The 25510-nt window shown below is 39.6% G+C and overlaps 1 protein-coding gene across 1 annotated transcript in view; it reads right to left on the bottom strand.

Moving 5' to 3' along the window:
• IL1RAPL1 (interleukin 1 receptor accessory protein like 1) overlaps positions 1–25510 on the bottom strand; it is a gene marked incomplete at its 3' end in the record, with an annotated part of 1430596 nt that overhangs the window by 1340779 nt on the left and 64307 nt on the right. The window lies entirely within an intron of this gene.

The following is a 25510-nucleotide window of genomic DNA, read 5'->3' as shown; positions in this document are numbered from 1 at the left end:
CGAAGTAAGGAAAAGTTGTGGGTGCAAAGACCATCTTTACAAGGCATGCAGCAGTGGTAGAAAATGTTTCCTGGTATCTGCTCCATGAGTCTCTGTTTGGGTCAGCTGTTGATGATCGGAACCCTTACAATCTCAGTTTGCTGTGTACCACCTCACTTTTTCCCCTTCAGGGGCCCAGTGCTCACATAGTGCTCAGCTATCTCTATCCCCAGAAGACAGTAAACAGGGAAAAACCCTTTACACTCAGATATACCACCTGAATGTGATATCCACACAGAAATCATTGGCCTTTTAAGAGAGGACCTTGGAAATGAAGTAGAAAGCACACAAGCATGAATAATTTTCAAAAGGACTGAAGTGAAGCTGTCCAAGAAAGACACTGGAATTAAGAGATTCCTATCAAGTGGGAAGTTAAGACTGGCAAGTTGCTCTAACTGTTGTACTGCCACTAGAAAGTGGGAGTTGATAAGAGGAGCATAGTCCATAATCAAAAACCTGAAGTTAGATAGGGTACCAGAGCCCTTATTCCAAGATGAAACTGGACAGAAGGCAGGTGAAACCGGGGGTGAGCATCAGTGGTGGACTCAGCTGTGAAAGGTATAAAAGTACGAGAAAGAGGATTCAGGGTTCCCTATGCATTATTGCTCCTAGTAGGCGGCCATTAAGTCTTTTGCTGGAGCAAAACATTTCACCAACAGGAAAGTATTGGCCCCCTTCAGCATTTATATTTTCACTAGAGTCCAGTGCATGAAATTCGTGCATGGGTAGGCTCCCTAGGCTTGCACAGTGATCAGGGTTGATCTGTGGGGTGACCGGCAGGGCGATTGAGGGCCCCCGCCAGCACCCACTTTGGCTGGCCTGGCACCACCCCTTGCCAGCCCTACCCCCCACTGCAGCCGCCAGTCGCCTCCCTCTGTGGGGCAACCAGTGGGCTATGGGGGGGGGGGGGCCCACTGGCACTCGCCTTGGCTGGCGTGGGGCCTGCGGGCAGCTTCTGCATTGAGCATCTGCCCCTCGGTGGTCAGTGCATGTCATAGCAACCAGTCATTCCATCAGTCATTCTGCCGTTCGGTTGATTTGCATATTAGGGTTTTATTATATAGGATTCATTCATTTAAGAGCTTATAATTGAACAATAAAGTTATGTAACAAGATTCCTTTCATTTATCATGTTTAATAGTCATATAAAACCCATCCTTTATTTCTTAACATTCTTTCCTTTCTTTACTAGATAAAACAGTTTACAAAGTTCAATTATAAGGTCTGAGGGATAAACTTTTGTATCATGAACATCCAAAAGTGTAATTTGTCTTTGGAACTGTTCTTAATACCATCATACCCATAAAACTACAAATGTTCATATTTAAACCTGGAAAGATTATGCTCTGTGCAGGTACAAACACACTACTAAATATAAATTATTCTCAGTCAGAAAAAAAGGACTATAACTTTCTTAGTTATAACAAAACATGTCAGAAGATGAAAAAAGAGAAAAGCTCATCAAATTGCTTACAATTCTAATCCTAAGAAAAGTGAATCAATTTAACACTATGCTCTGAATACTGTAAAACTCTTTTAGGAAAGCACTGTAAAATAAGTATCAGTGCAGACCTCGCATTAAATTGGCTAGACAGAGAAAACAGTTCAACAGCTCTCATGCTCCTTCTACTAAAAAAAAGCCCTCAAGATCTGTAGGATGGCCTCAGATTCTGGTCTAGTGCCCTGGCAGAATAAGTTTATTGAAAAAAAGAGGTTTTTAATTTCTCCGGCCAAAATAAATTTCTTTCCTGACCAGATGTGTTAAGCTTCTATGGTTTGTTCATGCAGATGCCCCTCTTGCTCAATAAAATTAGCCCAGGCAGTGGTTCTGAGTGATTCTTATTATCCTGCTACCCAGCTGGACAGGAAATCCAGACTTCTTTGTAATCATAGTTTCTTGGTAGAAATCCCAAACATTTAGGGAAACTAATAAATTAAAGAAGCCGTTAAATAACACATGAGCACTGGACTACAAACTCAGTCTATGTTCACAATAAAAAGATTGCAAAGGACAAAATGTATTACTGAATACAATCAATAATATTTTGTTATTAAATATGCTTATATCCTTTTGGCTAGAAAGTGTGTTGGAATGAAATTTACAATTTTTGTTTGGCTTAGATACAAAAGTATAACTGGGGTAGTCCATTTAGCAGTTAGCAAATATGTGGGGCCCATGAGATTAAATTTGCATTAAAATATCAAGGCATAACTTGGAATGAGCATGCCCCTTTGTCCTTTTGATTTATTTGTTAATGTAGTTTCCAGTTTTTAAAAGAGCCTTTTTGAAGGACTTGAGGAGTAAAACCTAATTGTTAAATAATGAGCAACTGAGCTGGTACGGGCATTTTAGGAGGCTAAAGCCTTAAACTTTAGGAAAATTGAGTTATAATCAATCGGTGCATTCGCTGGGAATTTTGACCACAGAGGTGTGCTGTCTATATTTATAGATATTATCCTTTAAGTGTACACATGACTAATTTTAACTTTTGCAGTTTAGTTCTTCTGTTTCACACCTTGATATAATTATTTGAATCATCTCAATCAGCATATCACTATCATTATTGGATCACTGCTAATTAGATTAGAATTTAAGTACCTTTAATGGTTTTTTTCTTTATACCATTATGATAGATATCCCCATTTTCTCCCCATTTGCCCACCTCCACCCAGCCCCCAACCCCATTCACTCTGATCACTACACTTGTCTGTGTCTATGGGTTATGAATAATGTTCTTTGGCTAATCCTGTCACCTTTTCTCATCCTGTCCTCCCTCCCTCCTTCCCTCTGACAACTATCAGTCTTTTCCATGTATCCATGCCTCTGTTTCTATTTTGTTCATCAGTTTATTTTGTTAATTAGATTCCACATATAAGTGAGATCATATGGTAGTACTTGTTTTTCTCTAGCTTATTTCACTTAGCATAATAATCTCTGGGCCCCTTCACGCTATCACAAAGGGTAAGAGTTACTTCTTTTTACAGCCATGTAGAATTTCATTGTGTACATATACCACAGGTTTTTTTTTAACCACTCATCTACTGATGGGCATTTAGGTTATTTCCAGATCTTGGCTATTGTAACTCACGAGATGAACACAGGGGTGCATATATTCTTTCAAATTTGTGTTTTGAGATTCTTAGGATATATTCTCAAAAGTCGGATTTATACCATTGAAATTAGCTAGTTTTTAATAATAGAAAAGCAAGGGGGAAGCCAGACACTATAGCCATGTCATTTGGGCAGCTCCACCAGAAAGCTACAAGTTTGCACTCCCTAGGCAACCACCAGCCCATTCCCTGCAGATACCTGAGGGAAAGGGCCCAATAGAGGAAAGATACACATATGCCTAGTTAAGTTGGTGTGACATAGGGAAGGTAACTGGCTGTCAATCAAACCTGGGTACAGAGATGGTTGGCCAGAATGGGCGTGGCTTCTGCAAGCCCACAAAAATTTAAGAATACAGAGTACCCTAAACTAAGGAATTCCCCCTATTGGTTCTTGGTTTTTATTATGCTTGACTCTTGGCTCATGGTGCTCTATTGTCCCTGCTTCCTTGCATTTGCCCACATTTCCTCCATAGCCCTGTGGACTCCATATGCAATGGACTGATGGACTGCAGGAGGGGACACAAACTATACTAGCCTGATGTTAGATTGGACTGTGCTCCAACATGGAAAGGAAACTCTGGACACTTGCTCTCATTTTAGCTCTACTGAAGCCCCAGCTATACTTCTATAACTGAAAAAGGGAAATGGGACTTTGGGAACTAAGGGATTTAATTCCACAGAAATAAAGCTTTCTATAACAACTCATCCTCCTATAGGGGACTTGTGAAATTCTTAATCCAGTGGTACCCCAAGAACCCCAAGTCCACCGGTAAGAGAATGCCTAGCTCAGAAGGCAGTTCCATTTTTTTATTTTTTGATGAAAGTCCATACTGTTTTCCACAGTGCCTGAACAAGTCTGCATTCCCACCGACAGTACACTAGGGCCGTGGTGGGCAAACTGCGGCTCGCGAGCCATATGCGGCTCTTTGGCCCCTTGAGTGTGGCTCTTCCTAGCCCTAGGAGTACCCTAATTAAGTTAATAACAATGTACCTACCTATATATTTTAAGTTTAAAAAATCTGGCTCTCAAAAGAAATTTCAATCGTTGTACTGTTGATATTTGGCTCTGTTGACTAATGAATTTGCCGACCACTGCACTAGGGTTCTTTTCTCCACATCCTCGCCAACACTTGATTTATTGATGGTAGCCATTCTGGCAGGTGTGAGGCGATACCTTATTGTAGTTTTAATTTGAATCTCCCTGATGATTAGTGACATTGAGCATTTTTTCATATGTCTGTTGGTTATTTCTATGTCCTCTTTGGAGAAATCTATTCAGGTCCTTTGACCACTTTTTAATTGTATTGTTTGTCTTTCTGGTGTTGAGTTGTGTAAGTTCTTTATATATGTTTGAAATTAACCCTTTATAACATGTATCATTAGAAAATATGTTCTCCCATAGTGTGGGTTCCCTTTTCATTTTCTTAATGGTTTCTCTGGCTGGGCAGAAGCTTTTTAGTTTGATAAAGTACCATTTGCTCATTTTCCCCCCTTATCCTAGGAGACATTTTGGCAAAAATATTGCCACAAGAAATGACATTTTACTGCTTATGTTTTCTTCTAAGATGTTTATGGTTTCACAACTTACATTTATATCTTTTATCCACTTTGAGTTTATTCTTGTGTATGGTATAAATTGGTGGCTTACTGTCATTTTTCTGGCATACTGAGAACCCCTCAGATTTCGGCAAATGGGATGGTTGGGAACCCTACTTTGAAGGAGTTTTTGGTCTAGATTGGAGCCATCCAAGTAAGTACTCAACTGGATAGCATCTAAGTGTTTAATGGTGACATATTAAAAGTACAGTGGGAACAATGGAGTGATACTCTACATATACCTTGGAAACCTTTTGTATTTACCCATCAGGTCCTTATCAGTACAAGTCTCTTAAAATCATGCCCTTTCTAGCCTCAACAATGTCTCCAAACTCACCTTTTAATTTCCTGCTCTGAAATTAACACATTGCTATTATTTCTCCATTCTCTTTAACTTTCTGGGATACAGTTGCTCTAACTGTGATCAGCCCCTTTCCTCTTCCAGTCATCCTTAACTCTAACATATAATATTCCCTATTATTGTTTCTAATAAATTTCTGGGCCAGCTCACTTTAGGTGAGGCCTAGAATAAAGTAGCACTTAGGAGAGTTTGTTGAATGAATGACTCAGCATTTTGATTATCTATACTTATCTAAAACATAGATAAAGCATACTGGACAAAGTCCATCTTTGTTCAACATAATAGGCGAGGGCACTTTTTATTAGTATTTCCTGACTGCCAAGCACTTAAGTTTCCTCACTTAATCTTCTTAACCACTGTGAGAATGAATGAATAATATTATTATCCTCATTTTTTAAAAAAAATGCAAAAACAGGCACAGAAGTTATCAATGGTATGACAAAAAATCCAGTTCCAGGTCTGTTTTACAACAGCTCTCATGACTACACCATGCTGCCCTGGGCCCTCAGTTTACTGAATGCCTTGGTAACTGGAGGATATTATAATAGGCAATAAGTAGTTTGGACAGCAAGCATTTGCCAACAGAGACCTTCAACTAGGAGAATTAGGGTACCCGAAGAGTTGGATAGACATGGCTATTTGGAATATAAGACAGGAATTTCTAACATGAACTCAATCATCCAAGACACACTTATTGGCTACAGCTATTGCAATTCATATGCAAAGCTGGAGACACAAAGCTGAGTAAGAAAACAGTTCCTTTTGATAATCAGCCTGGAATCCAGTAGCACTGCCAAAGAATGGTTAAAAGAACCCTCTTTAAGAATTTCTATAATTACCCTCAAACCATCCAAAATAAACATGCCATTTAAGTAAAAGCAATCTGATTGCAATGCAAACACAGCTTCAAGACAAATTGCTTTTCCCTTCATATCCAAACAGCTCCCAAAGCACCACCTACATACAAAGAAATTGTGAGGCTGCCACTGCTTAAAGTTGAGGTCAGAATATCAATCACCAGGAAAGGAGGGGTCACATATGCAGTCACCAAAAAAGATGTTCAGAACCAAATATAGGGGAGGACCAGAAAGGGATGAAGTTACTAGCATGGGGGAAATAAAGACCTGTTCTCAGTAACAAGAGGTAAGTACAGTTACTAGGATTAGGGCATAAGGTCCAAGTCAAGCTGACAGCTGTGGATAAGCACTTAAGTCAAGACATAAGTGAGGCAATATAATAGCCTTTTAAAGTTGTCTATGCTGTACTATTTGTCTTTGACAAGTTTTTAGTTTAGAGTTTCAGTACAAACCCATGAAACATGAGATTTATATTTAAGATTCAGGCAGACCCAGTTTATGACCTATTTTACAAAGATTATTTTACAGGGCAACAGTATTGTAAATCTAGGTAAGAAGCTAATTAATCACCATAACTATCTTGGGTAGTAGGCACTGTATATTTCCCAAATGTACTTTTTAAAAGGTAATTCAGTAGATGTTGTAGCCCAAGAATTATTCCATTCACTTGCTTAGAATTACAAAAAAAAAAAAATGACCATCTTGAAAAAAGGTACACATTTTCTCAATAGGCTTTTAAGTGAATTTAAAATTGTGCCTAAAACTAAAGTAGAATTGTCATGTCATTAGATGTAATAAATACCTTTATACTACAATGAAACTGTCTAATTCAAGATGCAAATTAATGTACAGCACACTGAGAAAAGCATTGCTAGATAAATAAATACTGGTAAAATGTAGATCCCAATACATGGTAGAATTAAATATACCTTCTCTTGGAAAGGCACATTGACTGTAGAAAGTCAGGAACATATTTACTAAAATCAATTAGTAATTTGTTATGGTTATATGGCAAATGAAGGCAGGTGACAGCAAAAATAAATCAGTATCATCTGCTTGATAGAAAGTTTTAATCCAGAACAGCTGATTTTTCAACCGGGTACCTTTATAGAGCAAACGAAGCAAGGGGCTCAAAAGAAAACTTTTCGCCACGCAACATGGCGAAGCAGCCTGGATCTATGAACCAAGAGGTCACGTTTAAGACTCGCTGTCAGGGCACATGCCTGGGGTTGCAGGCTCAGGTCCCCAGTGGGGGGCATGAGAGGGCAGCTGATCAATGATTCTCATCAGTGATCTCTCTCTCTCTCTCTCTCTCTCTCTCTCTCCCTCCCTCCCTCCCTCCCTCCCTCTCTCTCTCCCTCTCCCTTCCTCTCTGAAATTAATAAAAGTATATTGAAAAAGGAATAACTTTTGAAATTCTAATTAAAAAGGAATTACATGTGTATTTGCTCATGCTTTGCTATTCTTTTTCACATTAATATAGTCCTAAGTACAGACCAACAGATTGTAAAACAACAAAACCTATTTTATTAAAGGTCCAAAAAAGCTCTTCACTATCAGCTTCCCCATAACCGTTAGGTATGACAGACTGTTTAAATTATTTCCTTTAGCCCACTTCACAAATAGGTGCGGTCTAATGTTTCATTTTAGCAAGTTAAAAATCTACACAGGCAAGGATTGGGCTATTTGGAAGTAATTTTTCGGAACTTTTCACTGGGTATTCTGGCACACCATAAAGGAAGCATTTCTTTTTTTGTTGTTGTGAAACCTTCCCTAAGGAAACTTTTCCATGGATTCTTAGAGAGAATGGAAGAGAGAAGGAAAGATAGAAATATCGATGAGAAACACATCAATTGGTTGTCCCCTGCATGTGCTCCGACCAGGGCCTGGCCCATGGATTTAGACTCCAACCGAGGTACATGCCCTTGAGCGGAGTCGAACCTGGGAGCCTTCGGGCCCAAGCCTGATGCTCTATCCACTGAGCGAAACCCCGGCTAGGCAAGGGAGGATTTCTTACTGTGCAACGCCGCCTTTTTACCTCTGAGGTACCAGAGCCTCGTGGAGAGCAGGAACCGCCGCTCAAACTAAGATGCCCAATCGATCCACAGATCAGTAGTATCTGCAGGGCAGGAGCTTTAATCTCATGGATGTGAACAAGCCGACGATCGTGGGAGAACGCGGGCAAACCTGAGCCTACTTGAGCCTGCGTAGGCTTGCGTGGGTCTGCGTGAGCCTGCGTGGGTCTGCGTGAGCCTGCGTGGGTCTGCGTGAGCCTGCTTGGGTCTGCTTGCGCCTGCGTGCGCCTGTGTGCGCCTGCGTGCACCTGCGTGCACCTGCGTGCGTCTGCGTGGGCTTGCGTGGGTCTGCGTGAGCCTGCGTGTGTCTGCGTGCGCCTGCGTGCGCCTGCGTGCGCCTGCGTGGGTCTGCGTGCGCCTGCGTGCGCCTGCGTGCGCCTGCGTGGGCTTGCGTGGGTCTGCGTGCACCTGCGTGCGTCTGCGTGGGCTTGCGTGTGTCTGCGTTGGCCTGCGTGAGCCTGCGTCGGCCTGCATGGACAAGCGTGGGCCAGCCCCGGAGAGCACATACATACGCCATAGCTGCTATAACTGGTAAGTCTCTGTTTTTTTCATATTTTCGTATGTGACATTTGGGGGTATGAGAATAATCTTATTAGTCACTAACCTCAGAAAATGTACTTTTTCAAATGATCTTTGTCGCTTATAAAGTACCACTTCTGAATAGGGTTGCCAGATTTACTAAATATAGGACCCCAGTGTAATTAGTATTCAGGCAACCAAAGAATAATGTATTTAGTATACGCATACTCTGTGTAATATTTGGGGCATACTTATACTAACAAGGCATTCCTGGTTTTTCATCTGAGCGTCTTGCATTTTATCTGGCAATGCTACTTACCAAGTCAAGGTCTTGTTAAAGATATAGCTATCCGAATAAAAAACTCTTCCTTGAGAACAGTGTCTCAGGGTCTTCATTGCTGCATTGCCTTTCAATCCCAGTGGTCTGATTGCCAGTCAGTGATGCCCAGCTAGAGACTGCGTTTGAAGCACAGACCTGGGCAGCGAGGTAATGTACGTTTTTAAAATTTATTCTAATAAATGTCTAACCGTGTCTGCTTCAGTCAGATCAAACAGATATTTTATGCCCAAATTAAATGCCTGTCTAAAATGCAAATGGAAATATGTCTATATTTATGCCATATAGCTTTACAGTGAATGAAACCATCTGAAGACCTGATTTGGAGTCTAACAAGTGGCCTGCAGCCCTGCTCTTCCTTCCCTTGTAAACAGGAAGTGGGGGGGGGGGAGATTCTTGTTCACCTTGTGTCATGGCAGCAGCCTGAAAAGTGGTGCAGTTCTCTGAGGTTTAAGCAAAAGTGCATTTAATCTCTCTGACTCAGTAGTGAATCAGAATGGAACATAGCTTACAGGTGATGAGAATGTGGGGCAAAGAGGGTTTTGAGGCAGGAACAATACAGAGATAGTCTTGGATGAACTCCACAGAAAAGGGTAGAAAAAACAAGGGACCATAAAGACAAATGGTACCATTGTTAACATTTAAAAGATTAAGTTTTGGGAATGAGTGGACAAAGTCAGCAAGATGGAATCACCTTGGGGGAGATAAAAAAGAAAATTCAGTAAAGCTAAAAGAGACATATAACTGCATGTCACCAATGCAAGCCACGGATGGTTAGACAGAAATAGCCCCCTGCAGATATTTTTGACAGTCACTCCAAATAAAATCTGATTTTCTGAATCCACAATACAGTCTTTACTCTCATCATATTTTCCCAAATCGCAGTACTCACATAGAAATAAATACAGAACTTGAAAGTGTTTTCCTTCATGTTCAAAAATTTATACACTTCTAGAAGGATGACAGTTCAGCTCAAATCACAATTGAATTTGGGTGGACAAATATAATGCAAATAAGGTGTGGATTTATACTTTTGTCTTAAAAAGTTAGTTTTATTTGATTGCTTTTTATTTGTTGTCTTTTCTATTGGTATAGAAGAAATGGGAAAATTATAATTATGCATACTTTGCAATGATTATGCATTTAATATCCAGTAATATTTTCTAGGGAACTATATCTATGGTTAGAATAGAGAACAGGCTCCAGGGTTATGTCAAGCTGCAAAGTGATAGGTATGTGAATGAAGTCTCAGGCTCATTAATCATTTTTATACTTGAAGTGCTAAACTGCTGTTACACTGAGAGTGAAAATGAATTAATTAAGGAGTTTAATAGCTACAGTCTTTTGAGGAGAAAACAAGTTGATAATGCTTCTTTTAATATATTACATAAATTGGATTTTTTGTTAAATTACAAAAACCAGGTTCATGTATTGTGCAGCTTCGAATGACACAAATCATTTGATTATATTTCTATATAAGGTCAAAAGATGACTATGTGAAGACATTTCACTAAGCCATCACTTCTATAAGAGAGAGTCTGTGTTACCAAGAGCACAAAAACACCTATCAGGTTTTCACGTTTTTCCTTTTGATATTCAAGTAATACTTCTCAAATTATCTGTGTTGAAGGGCCAGTTTTTGTTCTTTTGTTCCCAATGCATCACAGATAAATTATTGTATTAAATACAATACCAATTATTTGAAAAATGCAACAAAAATGTCTACAAAATATTAGCGTGTTTTTAAATTACTGGATTCAACAAATATAACACTATTTCGTTACATTTCTATAAAATTTTCTAATGGCCTAACCTGGATTACCCCACAGAGCAGAAAGAGTATAATGCCTCCCAGCAGCCCACATTGAGACACTCTGCTCTAAAAGCTGAAGTCTGCGGAGTGCTGGTTTGGTCATACACTGACACCAGTTCACAGAAGGTCTGCATGCTCTGGTCTCCTGCAGGCTGGGGTCTCCTGCAGGCTGGGGACGCCAGTGAGCAGCTAATAGCCTGTGAAAGCTTCCTGATGCCTTTACAAAGGACTGTTAACTTGTCTTGGTAGGAATAAAACTATCTCATGGATAAGCCTCTCTGTTTGGTCCCTTTCATTGGAATTTGTTTCTTTAGTAATTCCGAATACATTTTTCCCACCCTTCCTCTTCCCTCTGCTTCCATTTTTTTCTTCTTCTTCCCATTTGGAAGCATTTTCATGCAGTAAAAAACTCACGACCTTGGAGATAGACAGAGCTGTGTTTGAATTGTGACACTGCTACATTCTAAGCGTGAGAAGGCAGGCCTGGAACTCAATCCTGCTACATCAGGATTTCTCATCTGTAACGTGGCAACACTATTATCCTTCATACGGTATGACTGGAATTCTAAAATTAGATAAAAGAGAATAATAGGTGCTCATCAAAGGCTGCTCCCCTTCTCAATTCCTTCATTTTCCTCATGATTTTCGGAAGTCTGAGAGAGAAGACTACAACCTTTTGTGTTTAAGTTATCATATTAGCAGTTATGCTTGCAATGTATAAACATGACTCTTTCAGAAAATTAATTAAATAAAGCAAATTGATCAACCAACAAACCAGTTAAATAAGCATAAATACTACTGCTCCACCTTTCTTCCTCTCCCAGATAATAGGTAATAATGCTTTCCTCCACAATGGCCCAAGCCAGACTCCTGGAAGTCAAACTCACACCTACCCATTTCCAAGTGTCACCAACTCCATAAATTATCCCCCCAAGTGGATGTCACATCCATTTCTTTCTTTTTGTCCCCTAGCTACTACTTTAATTCTTTTCTGGAGTTTTGAAACCAGTAGCCCTGTATTTAAAAAAAAAAAAAAAAAAAAACCTTGCAATTGATCATCTTCAACTTTGCTATCAGAAGGCTCTTTCTAAAATACAAACCTCCTCAAGTTAGTCTTCTGCTTGAAACTTTTCCCCAGAGGCTCACTCCCTGCGAACTATGGGGACAAGTTCAGAGACCTGACCTTTAGATTGATAGAGCTGTCACAATTCTGAAATAGTAAAATTCTTTCAAAATTAGTTGGTAAATAACAGCTTCCGTAGACTCAGGACTTGAAGGCCACACCCAAGACACCTGTCCCAGATCTTGCCATCATCTAGCATGTAAAGGGCTAATACTTGGGAGAGCATAGAGGTGACCTCTCACCCTTCAGCTGAGCTGTCCTGAGAGGTAATATCCAGTCTTACCAGTTGGAAAGTATTTTGAATATCTCTCCTGTTTACAAGTCCTTCACTGTCTAGCCTTGGAGTATGTTTCCCTTTTTTAAAATATATATATATATATATTGTTGATCTTTTTACAGAGAGGAAGGGAGAGGGATAGAGAGCCAGAAACATCGATGAGAGAGAAACTTCAATTCAGCTGCCTCCTGCACACTCCCTACTGGGTATGTGCCCGCAACCAAGGTGCATGCCCCTGACTGGAATCGAACCTGGGACCCTTGAGTCCGCAGGCCAACGCTCTATCCATTGAGCCAAACCAGTCAGGGCTGTTTCCGTTTTTTGAGCTGAAAAAGTAGTCTGTAGTCCCTGTCCCTGTTCTTTGGGCACATGCTGCACTAAGGCAGGGACAAGCATGCAGCACAATGTGACTATACCATGAAACAAATATTTGAAAATCAAGTCAGGCTTGTCATTCACCAAACTCAAAAGTGCACAGGTATAACAGATAACATTATAGAATATACAATGTACTTAGATCGTCATAATTTTGATTCTATTATGTAGAATGGGTATCACTTGTGAATTGGTTTTCCACTCTTATTATCAACTCACATTCTATTTTGCCTATTAACACTCTTATTAATTATTATATTTTCAGGGTAAAAATAATTGTTTTATACCTCATCTCTAAACTCAGTACCACCTATAAAAGGAGCCAATATTGCCTGTCCAGCCTGGCTCAGTGGTTGAGCAATTGACCTATGAAACAGGAGGTCATGGTTCGACTCCTGGTCAGGGCACAAGCCTGGGTTGCGGGCTCAATCCCCAGTGTGGGGCATGAGACAGCTGATCAATGATTCCCTCTCATCAATGATATTTTCTCTCTCTCTCTCTCTCTCTCTCTCTCTCTCTCTCTCTCTCTCTCTCCGTTCCTCTCAATAAAAAAACTATATATTTTTTAAAAAAGGAACCACTATTTTTACATATACACACAGAATATTGTAATTATAAAAACCTAGCCTATTTAAAAGATTTTTCACTGTGATTAGTTTAGTATAAAATGTATTACTAAACCTTTTCAGTGATCCATTTAATTTCAGTATTACTGGATATAACAAATGCCCACTATGTAAAAATATTTGGAATCTAACTTGACCTCAATTATTAACTTCATCAGCATTTGCTTTTCAATGCACAAGTATATGAACTTTTATACAATTAGCTTAGACTTTGTTACATAGATGCTAATTTTCTATTTTCTTTTAAATGAAATTGAGGTTACCCTCAACTAAATTTTATTTTCATGCATTAATCACATATTAATCTTACACACATGTATGGCACTATGTAATTAGATAGACTTTGTCAAAGAAATGCTAGTATTTTTTATTTTGTTTTAAAGATAAATTGCCTTTCTCAATTGAATTTTATTTTTGTACATCACTTTCCTATTTGACTTAATACCTGAATAGTTTTCCTGCAAGAAAGAAGAAGTCTTAAACACAGGAAACCTACCAGTCTAGACTTGGAGCAGAGTATAAATCATAGCACCTTTTTTTAAAATAATATGGGACATTTTAGGATGGAAAGAGGCCAAGGTGTACATTTAGGTCTGGCCCATCTTTGAGTTATAAATATTATTATAGCCTACTCTGCTTTCTCCCCAACCTCTTCTTGCCAAAACTATTTTTAAATTATACTTGTAATACTTTCTTCTTTTGCTGGCCTTGCTGACTTATTCTGTGTTATCCATTCCCAGTGTGATGAATCCCTTTACATTTCTTTGTGACTTTTCTTTGATATAAGCTGGTGGTGTCTGCTGGCAGTTGACATTTGTTCAAATAGGTAGGATCACTTGTCATATCTATTCCCTAAAAACTGTGCAGATATTAAATAATCACCTTTTACTCTCCTTATTCTTAAAAGTACATAGTTCTAGAATTTCCTATTTTTTTTCTATATAACTATGTTCTTGAACATACTTACTTTTACTCAGTATCCTGTCTGTCATTTCTAAAATTTATAATAACCAATTTGAATTGAGTATTCCATGTCTAATATTTCATATCTTCATCCTTTAATTCTTTTATCTAATATAAAACTTGGCTTTTCTATTTTAGGGAAAAATCATAGGGTCTTCTGGAATAAATATCTATATTCTTAATTCTCATATAAAATACCTATAATTTACTGATTATTTTTTAAGAAGAATGGGAGAAGCAAATAGCAAATAGTATGTACATCCATTATAAAACCAAAACACTAATAGATTTTTCAAAAGTATCTGAATGCAATAGAAATTTATTATTTTTCCTGGGCATGTTATGAGAAAATATGAAAAACTAGATCAATTAAACTTAGTTGCAACCCCATAATCCCCACCACATGTGTACACAAACACACACTTGAACACACAAATACACCATTCTTACCCTGCTTTGGAATAGGAAAGGTTTCACAGGTGAAGTGTTACACAGTGATCTCCCCTCATACAGACATTAAAAAAAAAAAAGCTAAATAATGCATGTAGGAATATTTTCTGTCCTCCCCATCTCTCCATCATCTAAAACCCATAGATTAAGTGTTTATTTTTCTTTTTATATGCAGATTCCTGAGCACTATCCAATGGGGCCTGATGTAGAATGAATACTCTCTATTCTTTTTTAAAAATTATTTTTATTGTTGAAAGTAGTACGGATGTCCTCTCCCCCTCCCCCACTAACCCCTCCCACCTTGCTCCTGTCCCCTAGGCCTTCCGCACACTATTGTCTGTCCATGGGAGAGGTTAACCAATGATCTTCATTCTTTTCTGCTACATTTTTTTCTTCTCTGGTTACTAAATGGTTAAATCCTTTGTTAATGTCTTAAATGTCTTTACGAGGCCATAATATAAGATTTTAAGAAAATATGCTTAAAACTAATTGATAAAGGTAAGAGAAATTTGGGATACATAAGAATTCATTCATTAAATGTTTCTGGAGCATCTATTAAGTGTTAAACACTTTGTTCAATGCTGGGCATACAAAAATACGAAACAATCATATTATCATCCAATGATAGAGTCTGGCAAAACACAGAATTAAAATGGATAAATTAAGACCCAGCATTGTTGATCATTAAGAAAAATTTAGACAAAAATTTATTGGCCTCGCATAAAGGAACTGGATGTTTTACTTCCCAAAAATCTATTCTATGGGTTCTCTTCCCCAGAGTGTCAGAAATTAAAAAATCTCCAATCAGCCTCTCACCCACATGCAAACATATATAAATAACAAACTTTTATCTTCTAGTTCATGTTCACTCATGACCCTGAAGTCCAGTTTCTTTTTTTTATTAGTTATTTTTTAAATATTTATTTTTTAAATTGATTGGGATAAAATTGGTCAACATAAATATATAGGTTTCAGGTATGGGTTTCTGTGTTACAAGATCTGTATATTGTACCGTGTGCCCACCACCCAAAATCAAATCTTATTCTGTCACATTATATTAGGAACCCCTTTTCCCCCCACCTCCTTCCCTCTGGCAACCACCACACTGCTGTTTATGTTCACAAGTTTTAGTTCTATATCCTACACTAGGGGCCTAGTGCATGAATTCATGCACCTAGAGAGGAACTCTAGGCCAAAAACTGCAGTGGGCACAGGGGCGGGTCTTGGCCCATCCTCTGTGCCCCCACCCGGCACCTCCCACCAAAGCCCTCTCCCCATTCCCTGTCTTCCAGGAGCCCTGCTCCTGCTGCCACCACTCCTATGTGCTAACAGTGACTGCCCTGCTCACACCCGCTGCCCCACTCACACCCACTGCCACTGATGGCGCAGAACGATTGGGGCCAGCACCAGCAGCAGGTGTGAGTGGCAGCTGCTGCCCCGATTGCCCCTCAGGAGCAGGGGGAGGTGGAGAAGCCCTCAGGGTTGATTGGGGCCAGCAGCCACCGCTAGCACCTGCTGATGGTGTCGAGCGATTGACACCAGTGTCAGGTGCTGGCAGCAGGTGAGAGTGGGCTGGTGCTGGCAGTGGGTGTGAGAGGTGGCGACTGTCCCTGATCACCCCTCAAGAGCAGGGGGAGGTGGAGAAGCCCTGAGGGGCAATTGGGGCAGGCAGCTGCCACTCGGACCTGCTGATGGCGCCGAGCGATCTATCGGGGACAGTGCCAGGCACTGGCAATGGGTGCAAGTATCAGCTTCGGTGCCAGCAGCAGGTGCCAGTGGGACTGGCGCTGACAGCAGGAGCAAAGAATTTTCAGTTACCACCAGAGGCTTGCCCCAATGACAGCAACTGGTGCCCCACCTTGGTCTGGTGCCCCTGCTCACCTGCTTCACCATCTTGTCATGGCTGGCACCTGCCATGTTCCGTGCTCTGCTGCCTGCTGCCAATGCCCGCCATGTTCTGCACACACACCCTGGTGTCAGCACACATCATAGCAACTGGTTGTTCCATTGTTCCGTTGTTCAGTCTATTTGCATATTAGGGTTTTATATATATAGATATGAGTGAAATCATATGATTCTTAGCTTTTACTGACTGACTTATTCCACTTCACATAATGTTCTCAAGTCTATCCATGTTTTTTCAAATGGCACTATTTCACCCTTTCTTATGGCTGAGTAGTATACCATTGTGTATATGTACCACATCTTCTTTATCCAGTCCTCTATTATGGAACACTTTGGTAGTTTCCAAGTCTTGGCCACTGTGAACATAGGGGTGCATATATCTTTGTGAATACATGATTTCAAGTTTTTCAGGTATATACCCAGGAGAGGGATTGCTGGGTCATATGGTACCTATAGTCTTAATTTTTTGAGGAATTGCCAGACTGCTTTCCATAGTGGTTGTACCAGTTTACATTCCCACCAGCAGTGAATGAGGGTTCCTTTTTTTCTACAACTTCTCCAACACTTGTTATTACTTGTCTTCTTGATAATGGCCACTCTAACCTAACTCTCGTCTAACTGCAAGGAAAGACAAGGTTGGAGTGGTATTTAGATGCACATAAAAATTATAGGTTCCAAATTTCCAACTATCCTAACATCAAGCCAAAACTCTCAGCCTTTTTATGCCCCTATGAGGGTCAGACAGTCTAGCCAGTTTGGCTCAGTGGATAGAGCGTCCCCTGCTACTGAAGAGTCCCGGGTTCAATTGCAGTCAAGGGCACATTCTGTTGCAAGCTTCTGGCCCTGGTCGGGGCATGTGGGAGGCAACCAATCAATGTTTCTCTTTCACATCGGTGTTTCTCTCTGTCTCTCCCTCTCCCTTCCACTCTCTCTAAAAATCAATGGAAAAAAAAACAATCCTTGGGTGGGGATTTAAAAGAAGAAGAAGAAGAACAAAAGTTCTTAAAATTTGAATATCAAATATAGACATTTCCTCTGCTTAATACCTATGTAATCAAGTTTCCTTTGAACTTTATTATGGCAAGACAGTTAAGCTCTTTATATTGGGAATCTTTATCCCTTCCCCTCAGTTTCATTTTTTTTTCTCCCTTGTACTCAGCCTATCTGCTGAAATGTTTCTAGAATAATTTAGGGAAGAAATAATGTAGGCCAAGGTCACTAAATCTGAAATTTCACTAGAGTCAGATAAAATGGGGAAAAATGGCAAAAGAGAAAATTTAACATGTATTTTTGTTACATGAAGAAAAATTAAGTGCAAACATCCTGAACTATGAACCACTAATAATTAACCTAGTTACATAGTAGGTTCAAATATACTATTACACATCTCATAGTTATTCACTTATTTAAGAAATATTTATTGTACATTACTATATGCAAAGCCCTCTGCAATAGACTAAGGATGTAATGATAAGCAAATATAGACATAGTGTCTGCCTTCATGGAATTTATAGTATGGCAGGGATGGCAGACTTTAATAAACAATTTTAAATTGCAATTATACCAAATGCTAGGCACACAACATTATGAATTTAAGGATATCTGACCTATTTGGGGAGGTCATCCAAGGCCTCTCTGAGTTGGAATGTGAAGGACAAGTCGGAAATAATTAGGCAAAAAGGTTAAGTAAGCACTGTGCAGACAGAGAACAAAGGCTCTGTGATGGGACTGAATGTGACAAAGCTTGGGACAGAAAGAAAACTGATGGGTCTGGAATTCAGAAAGTGGCCACCATACAAGGTGAAGCTGGAGGATGAGTGAGGGCCGGACCACTAGTGTAGGCACAGAATATAAAAATGAAAAAGGTAAATGGTGTCTGGTTCCTGTTCTTTGGAACTCAGAGGGAGAGACCCAACCTCCAACTGAAATGCAAATTCACTAGATCCTATGGCAGAGCTTGACAACAAAATGGGGTAGTACAGTTAGAAGAGCAGGGTTGGAAAAGATTTGGCCTGACTGGACAATGTCTTGGAGGATGAGAATGATAAGGGAAGAAAGGAAAAGCAACAGCAGGCATCTGAGCAAGAAAGCCAAAGTACCTTATGTTAAAAGCAACTGGACTATCCCTAGCTGGTTTGGCTCAATGGTCAGAGTATTGGCCCTCGGACTGAAGGGTCTTGGGTTCATTCTGGTCAAGGGCACTTACCTCGTTTGCAGGCTCAGTCCCCGGCCCTGGTCAGGGTGCGTGTAGGAGGTAACCAATCAATGTGCCTCTCTCACATCAGTGTTTTTCTCTGCCTCTCCTCCCTTCCACTCTCTAAAAATCAATGGAAAAATATCATCGGGTAAGGATTAACCAAAAAAAAAAAAAAAAAGCAACTGCATTACTAACTAGCTTAACATCTTATCCTACAATGTGCTCTTTCAAATACTTATTTTTTTTTCCTGGAGAGTTTTAACAAAGCCCTAATTCCACATAATGGTCGTGTGTCTGTTTCAAGGAGGCAAGGAACTTGTTATATGATCCAGTATTAATCTAGTCTAGGTTTACATTTGGCCTTCATCTTTAAACGTTCTGTCTTTGTTTCCAGTTTGCTTTTCAGTTATCTTTCTTTTTTCCTACAAGTGTTCAACTGTTAATGGGCCTCCAGAAGCATTCATCCCACTGAAATTCACTGAATTTTAAAGTTCCAGTTTTTCTCTTTCATTATCTCTCTAGTATAAATCATGCAGGTGACTTTGCAGCTCACACTGATTAAGGTCTCCTCTTAAGGAATGTCCTTCACCCAGGGGGCTAACTTGTACCCTTAAACCAACTCTTGTTACACATGAAGCAAATACAGTGTTATCTTTTTGGTTGATTTTCAAATTTTATTTTCATATATCTACTTAGAATACATGCTGTAATTAGGAGAAGTATATATTTTAATGGCCTACTACACCACAAGTGATTAGGAAGTGTTAACTTGTTTGGTGTTTTTTGTTGGTGGGAGCATCAAAAGGCTTTCTTTTTTCAGAGTTTGCTATAAGAGATGTAATACCAATAACTATTAGCATGCTTTGTCAATGAAATTTTTCGAGGATCAATTTTTGGCCATTTTTGTTCTTTTCCTTTATAATGTTGATAGTGTCATAATATGGTGCACAAAGTACCTTGCTGGTAAGTATTTTTACCACCTGAACTTTTCTTATAGGAAATATGATTCCCTAGTTTCATCTGCTCTTCAGTTTTCAAAGATTTCTTATATAAGAGTGTATGTCAGGTTAATTTATCTGGCTTCATTTCATGTAGACCAAGGTCATGAGTTTAATTTCTTTGGAGGCAGCTCAGTGTTTTAAAAGGGAACTAAATTTGGTCCCAAACAGACCTGATTTTCCACCTCAACTCATCTGCCCCCATCCCTACCCCACTCCACCTCTTTCCCAGGTCACAGGAGAAAGAGTATCCTATTCTGTCTAGACCCAAAGACCCATCCAACTCAGCTTTACTCTAAAACATAGTTCTCCCTGTAAACCCCTAAAAACGAAGATTCAGCTAGTTTACTTGTACTTCCCTCTGGGTCAAGTTAAGGTATTTAGACAGATTTCTTAATGTCTATGAGCCTCAGTTGTTTCATATTTAAATACTTTTCATAAAAAAAGGCTTCTCACAAGGTGGATTCCTTAAGTATGTCAAGCACAAGTGCAGTGTCTGGCACTCAGTAATTGGTGAGCAAATGTTAACACTTTCCTTCTCTGTGCTTGATTTTTTTTCTATCTATGGAACAATAGATAACTAAATCATAGATTGCTGGCAGAATCTTAGCAAGAATCAAAAAGTTCGATTCAAAATTGCCCTTCTCCCCCAAATATCCCAAATAGCTTTTGTATCTCGAGTGCAGTGTTGCCTAAGAGTTAAAAAAATGTTTATAATAAGTCTCTATTTGAAATTATTTATTTATATTAAAAGCTAAATATTTATTTTGCCCCATAAACTTTCTATAACTATAATAAAAGACATTGGAGTACTTTTTTACTTCAAGTATTTTATAAATGAGTATAATAACACCTACCTTACAGATGTACTGCTAAAAATGAGTAGGTTAATATATATAAAGCATTTAATGCAGTGTATTGAATAAAATTAAGTCCTCAATAACAGGTAATTATTATTTTAAAGGGGCTTTGTGTTTATTTAGGAAGTACACCAAATTATAGAGTGCTGGAACAGTTTTTTTTTTTTTAAATATCACAAAGCTCAAGAGAGAAATAGAGCAGGATGGAGAGAGCAAGTTTGAGAGAGAACAAAGTTTCCATTTTAACTATCTGGAACAGGAACTATTCATTCCTGCCTTTGCCCCATACTAGCCAGATGACCTTGGCAAGTCAACCTCTGAGCCTCAATTCTTCCCCTTAATCCCAAGCATGATATTTACTGAGCATATACCACAGACCAGACACATTGCCCTTTAATATGATGACAGGTATAAAAGTGATCTTTACATTATAAAGCACCATCCAAACAAATACAGGTTCCTGTGTTTCAGTGAGAAACCTGGTTATAAAAATGGTTAATATTTTCCCAGCCAGCGTGGCTCAGTGGTTGCGACGACCTATGAACCAGGAGATCACGGTCTGATTCCCAGGTTACGGGCTCGATCCCCAGTGTGGGGGGTGCAGGAAGCAGCCGGTCAATGATCCGCTCTCATCCTTGATGTTTCTATCTCTCTCTCCCTCTCCCTTCCTCCCTTCCTCATATATATATGTTAATACTTTAGCTGCCTGACAAAGAAGTTTGGTTGAAATGCTTTGATTATCAAGATGCCATTTCTGAGAAGCCTCATGAACTAAAACACAGATCTTCCCTTAGTGCCCAGCACAGGGCTATGCATAGAAGTGTGCTCAGGTACATGTAAGATAATTGATGGGTTGTTATTGTCATCTTCTTCACTTTTATATGTCTATTAAATCCCATGCTTCTCTAGCAATGCCAAAGCATAGCCATTTATATACGGATACACATATTATATCCTGATATATAAGCTGTAAGGAGTTTTGTGGTAAAAATTGAGCTCCCAATGGCAGCCTATAGAAGCCTTTATAGAAAAAAATGTAGAGTTAAAGTATGTTCCAATCTTTATTATGCTATATTGAAAAAAATATCTAGATCAAGCTTCTGTGAGCTGAGCTAAAATATAAGTACAAAAACTCATGTGACACAATTAGGTTGGCTCAAGTGAAAAGATTGGCTCTCCTTGCGTTTATTATCCTCTTTTACAAAATGTGATAGATTTCTTTACTCATGACTAATTTATTAAGTTGGACTCCTCTGTGGAACGGAAATCCATTAAGTTAGTTTTACTTTAAAATACATCCCTCCCCCCCATGAACCACTAAACTTCAGATTCAGCCAGTGTGAGGAGTCAACATATATTCTGTGTGTATTTTTTTCTCTACTGAAAGAAATTCATGTCAGAGTTATGCAGCTGTTTCACAAAGGCTTAACCTTGTCACTGATATATAAATGATATCATTTCCTTGGTCAAATATGTATTTCCACATTTATGCACTAAACCCCCCCCCCCCAGAATGTAGCATAAGACTCTCCTCAGAGATTGATTAGCTGGACCTTCCTTCTGCAATTAGGTGATTGTAGGCCTCCCTCAGCATTGCACTGGAGGTGGAACATAATTAGCACTCCATCAAAAACCACTTTGGAGAAAACAAACATTAGTTGGCTTCCAGATCAGCTTCTGAAAAGAACTGAATTATACAGTATAAATAAAATGCTAATTTAGTATCGATCAAATGGGGAAGTTCATGGACATGGAGGCTTGGTTGCTTGCCAATAAAAAATATTAGATTAGATCCACCCTCCATCTTTTGAAATAAAGGTACTTGCCATGAGGTTGGGCAGAAAATTCTTTGATAAACTCTGTGTGCTTTGAGAGTTAGGGAAAAGGGACTCTGCTTCTATCCTGGAGGATTTCACAGCATGGTTGGAGGAACAGAACATGTGACAAGACCCAGGTCTCACCTCTTAATCAACACCCTTAGAAGATACCGTATCAGAAGCTGTGGTTCCCCAGATTTAAGATGCCAGATTTTATTAAAATCAAGATTTGAATAGCTGGACTCATTTCCCCATTTATAAACTATTTTAAAGCCTTGAAATGGAACAACTCTAAATATCCTTTTGGTCAGACATAGGAACACAAGGCACAAATCATTTGAGAGCTGATACACTACAAAGTATGTGGAAATGCTCTTCTCTGGGGAGTTAAAAGGCTATGGTAAACCAAAACCTTTCCAGGATGTTTTAAGTGCAATTCTGTCCTTAAGGAATAGGAAACATTAGATGGCATCTACAGCTTCCTCCAGGCTTATAACTGTCATGCTAAAATACTTACAGTGCAGGGGAGCCATGCTATTTTACTGTTACTCAGCTTAAATATGATGGAAAAAAAAGATGTTCAGTAAAATAGAAAATACCAAACATTGTTTGGAATGAAAGTGAGGGCAGATGATAAAACATGGATTAGTTAGGTCAGGGGTCCTCAAACTTTTTAAACAGGGGGCCAGTTCACTGTCCCTCAGACCGTTGGAGAGCCGGACTATAGTTTAAAAAAAAAACAAACTATGAACAAATTCCTATGCACACTGCACATACCTTATTTTGAAGTAAAAAAAACAAAATGGGAACAAATACAATATTTGTATTTGCATATGGCCCACGGGCCATAGTTTGAGGACCCCTGAGTTAGGTAGTATAAGTCCCCAAGTTTTTGTAACCAACGCTAAATGGATTTTCTAACACAGTGAAAGAGTCCTGGCTCTGTTCAATTTTGGGGGTGTTTTTTTTTTAAACATTTTTGTTCATTTCAGAGAGGTAGGGAGAGGGTCAGAGAAATCGAAACATCAATGATGAGAGAGAATCATTGATTGGCTGCCTCCTGCATGCCCCCTACTGGGGATAGAGCCCACAACCTGGGCATGTGCCCTTAACCGTAATTGAACCTAGGACCCTTGAGTCTACAGGCGGACACTCTCTCCACTGAGCCAAACCAGTAGGGCTCAATTTGTTTTAAGTGGGATCTTATACAGCTGGCCAATTTGGCTCCACAAAGGTGAATAGAAATCATATAGTGGTGGTAGGTAGAAGGGGATCTTAGTGATTATCTAGGTGATAAGTCAGCATATTTTTTTCTATAAAGGGACAGATAATTGATATTTCCGGTTTTGTGGCTTATATAGTCACTAAGGCAAATACTCAGCTCTGCTGTTGACTCAGAGCAGCCATTGACAATCCCTGAACAAATGGAGGTGGCTATGTGCTAATTATACTTTATTTGTGGACCCTGAAACTGATATCTCAAATAATTTCATGCAAAATAATAATACAAAGAATACAAAATATTTTTCTTTTTAAAGTTTTGAACCATTAAAAATGTCAAAACCATTGTAGGCCACACAAAAACAGGCAGTGGGTTATTATTTATTTATTTATTTATTTATTTATTTAGTCCACTGGTTTTCAAACTACCTTTTTAGTAGGAGAGTCCTCTCCTCAAAAAGAAATATATCATTTGAGATATTGATTTTTAAGTTGGTTATTAAGAAACAAGACTCAGGACAAATCTTTGACCTCCCCCGTAACTGCCTAAAAGGAGTTTCTATAGAGGATCTGCTCCAGGAAGGGAGATAACATCACAGATAACTACAGTTCAGTATAAATCAGTGTCAGATAGAGAGGAAATAGCTAGACCCCCATTTGTTCAAAGCCCTATCTGTCTCACATCGTTAAAGATGGCTCAGCAAACATTTATTTACCAAACATTTGGTTTGTATCTCTCCATATGAATTAATTGCCTTCTTGCACTTTGAAGTCCAAAACCACAACCCCCTTTCTCCTTAGCTCCAGAATGACATATAAGCCTCAACTGTCCAACTGTCCTTGAGTCTCATTATGGCACCCTTGAATGTGCATTTATATAATAAACCTTGGAAATTTTCTCCTGTTAATCAGTCTCTGTTAATTTGATTATTAGTACAACTAGAAGAGCTTAGAAGGTATGAGGAAAACTATGTTTTTAGTTCCCACAGTTTCATCATCTTCCTTTTTTATGGATGAGGATCTAAGGCAAAGACATTCAAATAGCATGTCTAAAGGTCCCATAGCTAGTAAGTAACAGAGCAAGGATTTGAACCCAGGCTGTCTTACTGTAGAGGCCATAATTTTGTATAGCGATGAGTGCCATGAACTCTGAAATGATGTGATGTTAAAGTCATGATCTGATTGAAATTGGTAGTCCAGGAAGTCTCTGAGGAGAAGATATTTTAAGGAGACATGAATGCTGAGATAAAGGAAAGATATTCCAGTCAGAGGCAACCATCAAATGCAAGAATTAGCTTGGCTTACACAGGAGGAAAAAGGCTGGTGTGGCTGGAACATAAATTAAGGGGGAAAGTGGTGTGGATTGAAGTCAGCAAGGAAGCAAGGGACAGCTTATCTAGGACCTTCCAATTTGATTTCGAACTTTAATTGATAGCATTAGACTATCCAAATATTATAAGCATGGATATGAGAAGTTGTTTTAAGTTATACACTTATGAAACAACTAGAGGTCCGGCGCATGAAATTCGTGCACAGGGGTGGGGTGTGTGTGTGTCCTTCAGCCTGACCTGTACCCTCTCCAATCTGGGAGCCCTCAAGGGATGTCCTACTGACAGTTTAGGCCCACTCCCTGTGGTTCTCTGTTCTCTGCGGGGCCTGCCTACTTCACACCACAGCAACTGCCAAGCAGGCCATGCTGGGTGCTGCCTGTGTGTTTGCCTGCTCCCTGGTCACCGAGGCGACAGCCAAGCAGGCCATGCTAGGTTCTGCCTGCAGGCGGCGCTTGCCTGTTCCCGGGTCACCACGGTGATGGCCAAGCAGGCTATGCAGGGAGCTGCCTGTGGGCCTTGCTTACCTGCTCCCTGGTTGCCACGGGCTGTATTGGGAGCTGCCTGCTGGCAGCATTTGCCTGTTCCCAGTCACCACGGTGACAGCCAAGCAGGCCCTGCTGGGTGCTGCCTGTGGGCTGGGTTTGCCTGCTCCGGGGTCA

Source organism: Myotis nattereri (assembly GCF_964212035.1).
Source record: "Myotis nattereri genome assembly, chromosome: X".
Lineage (NCBI taxonomy): Eukaryota > Metazoa > Chordata > Mammalia > Chiroptera > Vespertilionidae > Myotis > Myotis nattereri.
Note: the sequence above shows the minus strand (reverse complement) of the source record. Positions and strands in the feature narration are given on the sequence as shown.